Source organism: Acomys minous, assembly GCF_964271855.1.
Source record: "Acomys minous genome assembly, chromosome: 16".
Lineage (NCBI taxonomy): Eukaryota > Metazoa > Chordata > Mammalia > Rodentia > Muridae > Acomys > Acomys minous.
Window position 1 is genome coordinate 89,501,211 of NC_140498.1, and position 12,299 is coordinate 89,513,509.

Below are 12,299 nucleotides of genomic sequence, written 5' to 3' on the forward strand. Positions count from 1 at the left end.
ACTTCGTGTGTGTGTGTGTGTGTGTGTGTGTGTGTGTGTGTGTGTGTGTGTGTGTGTACATGTCTCCTGTGTCTATAAGAGGACAGCCTCAGACGTCACTCTTTAGAAGCCAACTGCCTGGATTTTATTAGGGGATTTGATTGGGGGTAAGATTCATGGTCTCACTGGCCTGGAGCTCATCAGTTAGCAGGGCCAGCCAGGAATCTGCCTGGCTTCATCTCTCTGGTGTTGGGATGACAAGCCTGTGCCACTGTGCCTTGCTTTCTTTTTCTATGAGCTTTGTGTGCTGAGCTTGTGTCCCAATGCTTGTTAAGGCAAGTGTTCTCCTGATGAAGCCCTCTCCCTCGCTCCTCCTTTCTTTTCTATAGCTTGATTCACCTTGAGATCCAAATGCTACCTGTCTTCCACAGGTGACAACTCTGTGGTGTGTATGTGTGTGTGTGTGCGCGCGTGTGCATGTGTGCTCTAGTCAAGGACCCAGGAACAGAGGTTAGTTCTTACTTTCTAACAAGTAGGTCCTGGGAATCGAACTTAGGTCCTCAGGATTGGTCACAAGCCTCTTTAGCTGCTGAGCCATCTTGCCAGGCTCTAACCATGTGTTTTGTTTGTTTGAATCATAACAACAAGAAAGAGCTGCCCTCTGCCAGGTGGGTGATGGCTTCTCCCAGGCCAGGTGAGCAGCATCTAGTTGGTCCCTGAGCTCAGCACAGCTCTCTTAACAGAAGACCGATGTGACAATTATGTAGTAAAAGGCTGTGCGGATCTGCTCATTTGGAAGAGAGCGTGAACTCGTGTCTTCAGTCAGGCAAGAGGCTGAGTAACCTTGGACAGAAATGGCTGCCTCATGGCATTAAGCTAAACTCTGAGAAGAACTTCCAGTGAGTGGCAAGAAACACCACCGTGCCTCTGTGTGCAGGGTTCTGAGCAATGTGAACATTCGCCGATGCGGATAAATCGGGGTGTGCTTGTGGAGACATGGGGATAATGGAACTGAAAACGCCCCTCCGCGGCTGCAGGCCCCAGAAATCCCTCTGAAGCTCCAGGCAGAAGCCGATGCCCTCCTGCCTGCTCCCTCCCACTGTTTTTTTGCAGCTGTCTCTGTGTTTCAGAGTCCACATCTCTGCCAGGGACTCTATTTTTGGGATTTGTGGGAACGGGCAGCTTTTAGCAAATAGGAAGTCCCTGCAGGCTGGTCCCTCGGGCCTCCCAGGCCACTCAGAGGGCAGGCGAGGAACAGATAGGCTGCCCTGGGCTCAGCCCCCGGGGGCATCTGCAAGCTGGAGAGAGCCTAGTCTGTTCCCAGAGAGCCTTGTGGCCTGCAGAAGGCATTTCTGACTACACTGCCACTATTGTAGGCAGGGAGGTGCCCTGTGGGCCAAGCTGGGAGAATCCCTGAATTTGGTCCACCCGGTTTGCATCAGTAATAACAGCCCATCGGGTAAAGTCAGAAACAAGATAGGCACAACAGTGGAGCAGGCCTGTGAGCCCAGCACTTGGGAGGCTGAGGCAGGAGGATCAGGAGTTGGAGGACAGCCTGGGTTACATAGCGAGAACCTCTGCTCAAAAGGAAAAGTCAGACGGCAAGAAATACACATGTTACATATGCAAATAAAAACTAGATACCAGAGAGATTCAGCACTTATGTTTTATACGCTACACGCAGCACAGTAACTATGAGAACAGGAGAAAAGTGGGCCATAATTATAAGTAACACCTGTACAATACCATATACTGCATGCAAACTTGGAGGGGCAAATCTACCACCTGGAGGTATCCATCATGAACGTGCCGCATGTGTTTTCCTAGCCGCTTCCAACTCAAAGGCAGGTGCTCCATAAGAGCAACTACAGTGCAAGTATTAGCCACCCCTGTATATCTCAAAGCAGCCAAAGAGAGACGTGGTTGGGCATGATGGCACGTGCCTTTCCATCCCAGCACCCAGGATTCAGAAGCAGAAAGGATTCTCTGTGAGTTCAAGGACAGCGTGCTCCTGTAGAGTGAATATCCCAGGACAATCAAGGCTACCCCAAGAAACCCTGCTGCAAAACAGAACAGAGACAAGGATTAAAATTACGCCGGTATACACTTATAGATATATAGTCTTCACACATCAAGGAGTAAATAGTGAATATATCATATAAACTACGAATGAGTGAATGTTTGACTGCATTTCAAACTTTTCCAAGAGAGGGCTCATAAATCAAGGCGAGTGCCACATTCCCCGCAGTAAGGCCATCCGGTGGATTGGGTTTCATAAGCCTTTTTATTACGTATAATGAGCCACCCCTGTCTGCAGATAGCTGACCGCAGCTACATGGCGTTTCATTTCCTAGGTAACACGTAGATAATCTGACCCATAGCCCTCACTGGACTATTTAGACCATTTATGTCCATTGCAAACAAAACCATAATCTACACACTTCAGGGCAAGCAAAGAAGCAGGACTCTAAGTGACTCTTGCGTGGATAGTTTCCAACACCCGTGCTGTGGCAGGTATTAACATGAGTGACTTTTCTATTTCCTGTGACGGAAAGCCCGACAGAAGACGCCTACAGGAGGGAGGGTTTGTCTGGGCTCCTGGTTTGAGAAGTTCCTATTCATCACAGCGGAGAAGGCACGGCCGAGTTCAAAGCCACAGGACTGCGTGGCCAGGGCTCCTCAGTCTCCACAGAACAGGAACATATCTCAGGCCAGGACCTGCTGGAGCGTTATCCCCAGAGTCCTACCCCAAATGGCCCTATGTCTGCCAGCTGCACGTCCCGCCATGTCCAAAGGATTCAGCCATCTCCCAGAACAGTGGTACAAGCTTGGGAGCCATGGGGTGCAGTTCGCGAACAGTCTATGGTGGTGAATGATTAGTTACTGTCCTCAGAATTCTGATACCCCAGGTTTACCTCTCAAGATATCCAAGGACCTCAGTGGGAAGACAGAGCTGGTTGCCTTGGAAATGTCTCTCTACTAGTGTTGAGGCCAGCAGGTCTCTGAGAAGCCTTGTCCTCTCGAGATAACTGCCTTTCAGCTCCATCCCCCCAGGAAGGATAGACGGCAGGACTCAGGTGTGGCGCCTTGACTCCGAGCATCGTCTGACAGAACCTCCTAAGTAGCTCATAGCCCTAATGTGTGAACATTGATTTCTGGGGTGACAGGGAAGCCAGAATGATTTACATCCAATTTCCCATCGATGATACATCATTGATCTTCAAGAGCGCTGAAATATTTACTAGGGACAGTGATGCTGGAAGGTCCTTGGCTAGGGTCCATGAGCAGGAGGATGAGAGGTGAAGGAAGGGATGCTGGGTAAGGATCCAGGGAGTAAGAGCCAAGCCATCCAGGGCCATCTTGGAGCTGGAAAGCCACCTGGAAGTCCCAGAATGGGTGCAGGGAGGAGAACAGGACCCTGAGGATGCCCTTCTGTTCTCAATAAATGGTACCCTGGTCACCTCCTCAGAGGCCCATCCTCATAGGAACGCCCCCTCCCCATCAAAGTCTCATGCCGCACTACTGACTCTTTCCTTTCAAGTTTATCCATATACTATGCACATACAAGAAATTCACATACTGTGTTAAGTACACCTCAGGATGTCCCAGAACCATAGTGCAGACATAAAACAGTTTCCACCCACAGGCGTGTCCAGCACTGGGGAATGTGAGGACTGGAAGATCTCTGGAACTTTGCAGTCAGAGAAGCTAACTGAGTGGGTAAGCTTTGGATTCAGAGACCTTGTCTCAGAAAAATAAGATGGAGATGAGTAGAGAAAGACATCCACTGCCAACACCCGCCCTCCACACAAGCATGCACACACATGTGAACACACATGTAACATGTGCATGAACATGTAAACACACACACACCACACTCAGTTAAAAAAAGGAGATCCACATATATGCAGCCCTTACATATGGAGCTGATTGAGAAACACTAATATCACAGCACACACGCACACGCACACACACACACACACAATCTAAACAGGCCAGAGGTTTCCATCCCATGCAAACATGTACCATAGCTATGTTGTTCTCTGATCACCCTCCTCATTTGGTTGCTGGTTTGGGAATTACTCACATTGCTTGGTCTAGCTCAGAAATTTCTGGAACATAAGTATCCTAACACAAAGTTGCTCCTGGAACCCCCATTTCCTCGTTGGAATTTCCCAGTGCACAGTCTCACCACCACACCACACCTGGAGACCCCGGTGTATCCCAGACACCTTACAGGCTGGATCTGATGAGGTCTGAGGCTTGCCAGCATCACCTTAGCCTTTCCAGCATCTCAAGAAAATGTTGTGCGTGTGGGTAAGGTCTCTTCTCCCCTGATAGGTTTCCTTTCCTCCTTTGTCCTTGCACTGACCTTTGCTCACACCTCTGCTCTAAGTCCACTTTCTTCCCCTTGTTTCTTACACTTATCTCTGAGAGACCAGCTGGGCTGCTGACAGGCAGTTCTGTAGCTGTTCAATAAAGTGAAATTGCAGCAATTACTGTCCACATGCTGCAAGATGGAGCAGAGGAGCTGTCAATCAACACATGAATAGCAGGACCAGGAGCTCCTTCAGGGCCACGGTGAACTACCTGTGAAGAGACCATTGGCAATGGCCTCACAATGACTTTCTATCCCACCAAGGGGGAAGAGCCAGCCTGTCAATCAACCTCAGCTCACACTTCCCTGATCGAGATATATTATGCATAGAATGAGCCCGTTTAAGTTAATTTGACCACCAGTCCTTAGCACACATCGCTCTGATAAAATTACGAAAAAGGAAAAGTGACCTGGGGTGATGGCTCATGTCTGTACAATGTTCAGGAGGCTGAGGCTGGAGGATTGCTTGTGAGTTCGTGGCCAGCATGGGTTTATAGCGATCCAGAGTGAGATTTTATCTTTTAAAAGGCTATTGGCAGGGATGGAGAGATGGCTCAGAAGTTAAGAGCACTGACTGCTCTTCCAGAGGTCCCGAGTTCAATTCCCAGCAACCACAAGGTGACTCACAACCGTCTATAACGCGATCTAATGCCCTCATCTGGTGTGTGGGTGTGCAGGCAGAGCACTGTATACATAGTAAGTAAATAAATATTAAAAGAAAATAAAAAATTAAAGGCTATTGGCAATTGATTGCCAGTAGAGAGGGAGAGCCTTTTTGGTCCTTGGTAGATCAATCATGCTCTCTCCAAGGCATGACGCCACATCCAAGAGTATTTGGGTACCACAAATTGGACGCCATGGATGGCTTCACTTTTTTTTTTCTTTCTAAGAGGGATGGATAGGGAGGGGGAGTGGATCTAAAAGGAGCTGAGGGAAGGGAGAATATGATCAAAATACACTATAAAATGCTCAATGAATTAATAAAATATTATTTTTAAAATGTAAAATGAAAGAGGGGCATGGGGGAGACGACAGTGCTCAGACAGTAAAGTGCTTGCCTCGGTTCCATCCAGCGAACTCATTTAAAGAAGGCAGGTGTGTTCTCACCGTGCCTAGGCAGGCATTTCCCCGATTCTACCAGAAGACACCAGAGGAATCATCCCACAGGGCACAGGACCTGAACCCTGGTCCCCATACTTGGGCTTCAGACTCTTTGCCCACTGGTCCATCCCCCTAGGCTGTTGCCTACAGCTTTTTTTTTTAAGCTCTTAAAAAAAAGAAAATTCAGATGCTGGTGAAAAAAAAAGAAAACAAAAACAAACAGAGACTCAGAAAAAGGTCACAATAACGAGTAGAACTAGACCTGGAAGCCAGGCTGTTTGGCTCCTTTTCTTCTTCCCTCCATTTTCCAATGAAATACTGCCAACCAATAGACTCGCAGAGAAGAGGATAAGAGTAGTGAACACCCAAAGCTGGACCTGCAGCTCCATCACTCACTCACGCAGCACTGTTCTGGGCACTCAGGCTCCGGCAGTGAACAGACGGGGCTGCTGGCTTCACTCCTGGCATCCTACCCTTTCCCCTGACGTCTTGTCTTTCTCTTGGAACCCTCAGCACTGCTAACACACAAGCTCCAGGTCAACCCTTCCTTCCCACATGCCCCTCCCTCCCTTGTGCCCCCTTGGGAAATAGGATAGCAACGTTCACAGTTATTTCCCCCTTTAATGTATTTAGATCCCATTTCCTTCCTTCTGTGGTTCGGCATTTCCCCCACATCTTTCAACCTCACTCTAGGGAAATGGCCGCCCTCGGAAAGTCTCCATTTCTTAGTTTGATTTTAAGCCACTTTGCTGGAGTACATGTTTTGCTGTTTCCTTGGTATTTGCTAATCGGTTGCTTCTTACTTAATTGCCACCAATGTGGATGGTTATGCATTTTCCAAGTTATCCCTTATCTAGACAACAGGTCAGTGCATAGCCTGATAGAAGTCAGCTGGGGCGTGTGCATTAGATAGATGGGTCTGTGCACAGTAGGATATGCATCCTTTAGGCTTACCCAACTATCTTAGCTACTGTTCTATTGCTGTGAACAGACACCATGAGTAAGGCAGGCAATTCTTGTTAAATAAAGTATCTAGTTGGGGCCTTGGCTTATGGTTTCAGAGGGTTAGTCTGTTATCATCGTGGTGGGAGCATGGCGGCAGGCAGGGGTGACTCTGCAAAAGTAGCTGGGAGCTACATCCTGATCCAATAGCAGAGAGGGAGAGACTGGGCCTGGTATATGGGCTTTTGTAACCCCAAAGCCCAACCCCTATTGTCACACACTTCTTCCAATAAAGCCATGCCTCCTAATCCTTCTCAAGCAGTGCCACTAGCTGGCGACTACGCATTCAAATACATGAGCCTATGAGGGACATTCTTATTCAAGCAACCACATTGACAATCTAAGTTGCCCTCAAACCTGGTTAAAATGGGTTTGTTCGTCTGCTGGAAGAGCCAGATGCAGCCTTTGTAGCTTGTCCTGCTTATATTTCAGTTTCTGCCAAGTGGAGGACTATGAAAGAAAATCGAACCCTCTTTGTGGTTATAATTGGTATTTCCTATTTTAATTATTATTTTTATTTTATCTTATTTTATTTTAGACAGTATCTCATGTTGTGCCAGGTAATCGAGATCACACTATGTAGCCAAGGACAACTCTGAACTTCCATGTCCCACCTGATATGATTGTAGGTGTGCACCCCCACACCCAAGGCTTTGTGCGTGCTGGCCGAGCGCTCTGCTCACCAAGCCACATGCCCCAGCCCTGGCTTCTTTGGTTATTCCTGCAGGGACATCGTCCCTTCTATTCACTGTGGACATTCTTTCGCTTTGAAAGACAGAGAAATCTGATTTTCCCATAGCGAGTCTTTCCCACCTGGTGGGTGTGTGGTACCCCGAGGAGATGCTGGGCTCTGCGGGCCTTTGGATGGATGTTTGGTAAATGCCCAGGAGGCAGAGGAGAGCTAGCTCTGCTCATATCCATACCACTCCATATTTAAACACTTGTTTATTTTGAATCATGGCTAAATCTGTGAGCACTTCCTCAGCTGTTAAAACTAAGGGGAGCTAACTGGTGGGTCAGCCTTCCTGCCTCCCGGGCCCGAGAGAGCAGCCCGTATTGATGCTTTTCCCCTTTCTTACTCACCAGAGTAAAGGCAGTGCCTTCTTACAAATGCCTAGAGCAGCGGCTGAAGCCATTCATAAGCTCTTATTGAACCATCATCAGCTTTGCAAAGTTTGCCTTAATGTTTCTGCATAGCTATTGACCTGCGGGAAAGAACTATAAAAATTGACACCAGAATAAACTCTTGAAAGACGGCCCTTGCTCAGCTGAACTGGGATCAATGTGTATCGACCCGAAGCGTGGAGGGAGGCAGAGAGACCACCCTGTCTCCATTAGCAGGTCCTCACTGGACCGATGCCACTCTCTGGGTGTTTCCTGGCTGTGTCAGGCCCTTAGCAGCGAGCGCAATGGTATTCAGAGTGTGAAAGTCCGAGGCAACTTACTTCCTCATGCTAGAGAGTGAGTCAGAGAAGTTAAGTGGGCTACACCCAGGATCACACAGCTCACACATGGCAGGATTTGAACTCGGGGCTCTGCAAGTACTCTCTAGCTCTTCACTGCAGGCACCAGCAGTTGAATTTCCTCTTAGTTAGTTGTGGGTGAGGGGGCCTTCGGGAAGGAAGAGAGATCACATGCTGAGCTATACTGCTGTGTCCCAGGCAAATACTGGGCAGGCAGGGAAAGGATGGCTCTTCCTATGTCTGGCCAATGCCTTCACACAAGTGATTGGACCTTTCTCAACTTAGGTTTGTCCCCGTGACTGGCAGAGTGTGGCAGGGCCCCTCCTCACAGGAGAGAATGTGGTTACTGAGGGTTAGTGTCGGCACTGGTGTTAGGATTCTCTTGTGACAGACTGTCTGACCGAATGGCTTAATGGGGGAAGGGCTTATCTGCGCTCACAATTTCAGACAGCCCCATTCATCATGTTGGGGGAGAGGTGCTGGGGCTGAAGGGCTCATATCAAGGTGGCCAGGAAGGAAGAGATGAGAGAGAGATAGAGAGAGAGGACAGACAGACAGACAGACAGACAGACAGACAGACAGACAGAACCAGACAGATAGACACAGAGAGAGGAAGAGAAGGAGAGCAGAGGAGGGGAGGGAAGAGAAGGGGAGGGGAAGGAGGGGAGAGGAGCTACCTTCATGTCTTCTATGCTCCTGTAAGCAGCCCCTCCTCACCCGTACATAAGGAACCCCAATAAGCTCATCGCCCCCCCTGTCAAGTTAGGCTTTGGTAGAATCACTCCTTTGGTATGTTACTCACACACTATCTGGAGAGAGCAGACAACTTCTTGTCTCTCTGTGAAAAGCCACACAGCATGCTCATGCAGAGGTGAGCTCTACTGGTCTCCTGGACAATTCTTTATCCAATCACGTTGTCGGTGAAGATGCTCTCAGACTTTGTTCATCATAATGGGCCAAGGCCATCCCATGGCTGTGTCCAAGCCTAGGAAAGCATAGTCCTCTATGAGAAGTGGCAACGATGCCCACTGAGGCTAGCTCGGGCCACTGCAATGGTACACACTTGTGATCCCAGCACGTGGATGGCTCAAGACCAGCCTGGGCTGCATAGTGAGACCCTATTTGAAAAGACTCAAGGCTGGAGGTGTAGCTCGGTTATGTTGCATGTACATAGTCCTCTAGAACAGCATATAACCCAGGTATGGCTCTTCCACTGAGCCACATCTAATATATATGAAATATATAATATAAAAATGTATTAAATATACAATATACAGGTATGCATTTCTTTTCTTCTGGGCCACTTGCCAAGTATGGCAGTATTTTGTTCTAGAAATACAGGATAGCTTAGAAGGGGCTGGAAGAGGTTCCTGGGTGGTAATGGATGCCACATGAGGTGGCCCCACCCCCCACCCCCAGTCAAGAGTGGTATTTTATAATCCTCATCTCTCACAGCAGGAAATTTATGGCTGCGTCTTCCCTGGGACTTCAAAGGCAGAGCAAGGCCGGCCTTCCCCACCCACTCCTCAATCACTCCCCCAACCCCCACCCTCTCCTCGCTCACTCCCCTCCCTTCCACCCACTCCTCACCCTAACTTCTTGCTCACTCCCCAGGTACACCCCCCCACCCCCACCCCCCACCCCCGTCCCCATTCCCCACCCCTCACCCCTATACCCCTACACCCCACCCCACCCCCGCACACCTGATTCCCTCTCTTACATTCCTGCAAGTCTCCTCTTTGCCATGGCCAACTCCAAAGCTGGGAGAGAAGGTCCCCTCAGGCTGGGGGTGACTTACCTGGGAGGTGTAGGAAGATAAAGCCCCTCCCACCCGACACCATAAGTACCCACTTTCCCTCCCCAGACCACAAATCACTGCAGATTCAGAGAATAGGTGATAATGGCTGCGTTTCCCCCATAGGCAGAGCTGAGGGTGTGGGAATGTGCGTGCCTGCATTTAATTCAATTTCTCTTACCCATGTAAAAAGCATGCTGGGCCCCTCCCTTCGCTTCTAAGCACTCCTTTGAAGGGATTACCACTGCCTGACTACAGGCTCCAGCTGAGAAAGATGCTGTGGGCTGGACATTTACAGATCCTGCGCACCAGTCCCATTCCCTCCTGTGAGCGAGAGACTTGCTCTTGTAGCTCTTTGTGGGACAAACACCGTGGCTGACCCCCAGCTATCTTCATCCAATACCAGGCTGTACTCCATATCACCTTCTCCAAGATTTCCCCATGTCTCACTCCTTGCTCCCCATGTGTCCCCTGGGGCCTCCTTGATGGGCCTTTCTGTCTTGATCTGAGATCCTCCACCAAGCAGAAATAGAGGCTCTGGGGTGATTTGGGGGCAGCTTTTGGTAGGTTTTCCAAGGAGAAGATGAGGAAGGGAAAAGAGACAGGACCAAGTCAGCATCGAACTGAGCGAAGTACTGAGTACTCAACACAAGCACTCAAGGGACACCGTACTGAAACATAGTCCCTCTCAGAACTTCTTTGAGGATGAATCAACATGAACGCTCTAGCCCCAGACTTATTCTGCCAGAGACTTAAGGTTCCATGATTCACTGTTTTTGTTCAGTTTAGTTTGGTTTTTTTTGATATAGTCTCATGTATGCCGGACTGGCCTCACATTTCCTATGAAGATGAGTAGAACTCCCAATCCTTCTGCCTCCACCTCTTGTGTGCTGGGATTACAGGTACAGTACACCACCACACCTGGCTTAATTTATGCTGGGAATCAGACCCAGGGCTTCTTGCATGCTAGACAGGCACCCCCTGATGGGGCTACAGCCCCCGCGCTTAGCCACTGTCTGACTAACTCAGCTTGGATCACCCTGGGTGGCTTAGCTTAAGGCAGGTAGGGACTGGGAGCCTGCCCCTTGAAACGGTGTGTCATGGTAGCTTGTGAGGAGCGGAAACCAAGGTGCCGAGGCTGGGGAAGGAGAGGATTCACCTTGGGATGACGACGACGATGATGCCCACTGTGGGGTGGGAGGCAGCTCTCTCTAACAATGGCCATCCCGCACCTGGATGTGCATGCGTCAGGAAGAGCAGCTTCAGTGGGTTGTGCAGGTTGTGTCCTGCCCAAGGCCACTTCTCTGAGGAGGCACAGAGGTGCTAAATCCCAGCGCAGCCTTTGCTTGCCAAATAGCTGCACCCACCCAGTGGAAGGGATGGCTTCCCTAATGTGCAAAAATGCACCAGGCACTCGGTGTGAATTATCGTTTTTAATCCTCTCAACAACCTTGAAAGGTAGGTGTGGTCCATTAAAGGTGTTCACAGAGCCCTTGTGTCTCCTCTCTGCGAGGAGAGAGTCATATCCCTGGGGAAGGGCCTTGTGCTCTGTGCAGGAGGGAGGGGCGGAGCTTAAATCCACCCCCACCCGACCCCCATGCGTCTAAGTCCTCTTGACAAATAAAACATGATGTACTTGCATCTTGCACCTTCCCGAGACAGAACCTGAAAAATCTTGCAGCTTCCCCCTTGGCTTCCTGGAGCTGTGAACCTCTCAGACAAAGCTCTCTTACTCTAGTCTCTGCCTTATTCCCACAGATTATTCAGGAGACAAGACAATAGTGTCATCCCCCACCCCCATAGGAAGCGTGCAAGTTGCTCTGACTGTCTGCAAGCCACAAAGTGTCAGGTGGCTTCATTCAACTATCATTCATTGTGATTTGTTAAAAACTTGCTTCATGTCACATGATGGCCTTGGCTCATTGTGACAAATGAAGTCATGAGAGCATCCTGCACTGTAGGAGCCCAGGTTCCTCAGCGATGCAGCCGTCTGACTTGATTTATAAAAAGCTAGAGGGGACAGTTGATAATGCCTTTTTTTTTTCATTGTCCCATTTAATGTTTGAGTCCCAGGATGTCATCTCACTTGGGTAACCCAGCTGGGGTGGACCTTCCCTGGCTCCCTTTCCATCCTCTTAACACCTCATCTGTCTCCAGGGCATTGGCTGAAATGTTCCAGAATGACAAGAGCAGGGAGTCTACCCCTGTCTTCCCCAGGATGGCTGAGCCCTGCCCTCAAGGGGCTTTGAACCCTGAGACCCATTGAAAATGACAAAGAAGAGCTAAGGCTGCTTCACTGGGACCCACAACCCCTGTGGATCCACACTGGTGTTGCACTTGGGGCTAGCCTGGATGGTGATGCTGCCTGGACCACCTGACAAGCAGAACACCAAGTCAGGGTGGCAGGGAAGAATTTCACACAGACCCAGCCAACCTGAACTTCGCTCTGGAATAAAACATGCTACTTGCAGTGGGGAACCATGAGTCATGGTCTAATCTGGGCACTCTAGGGCTGGGAGATCAGCAGACTGGCCTCAGCCTGGTGGAGAGTTGACACTTTCCATAGGAGCCAAGCCTGAAT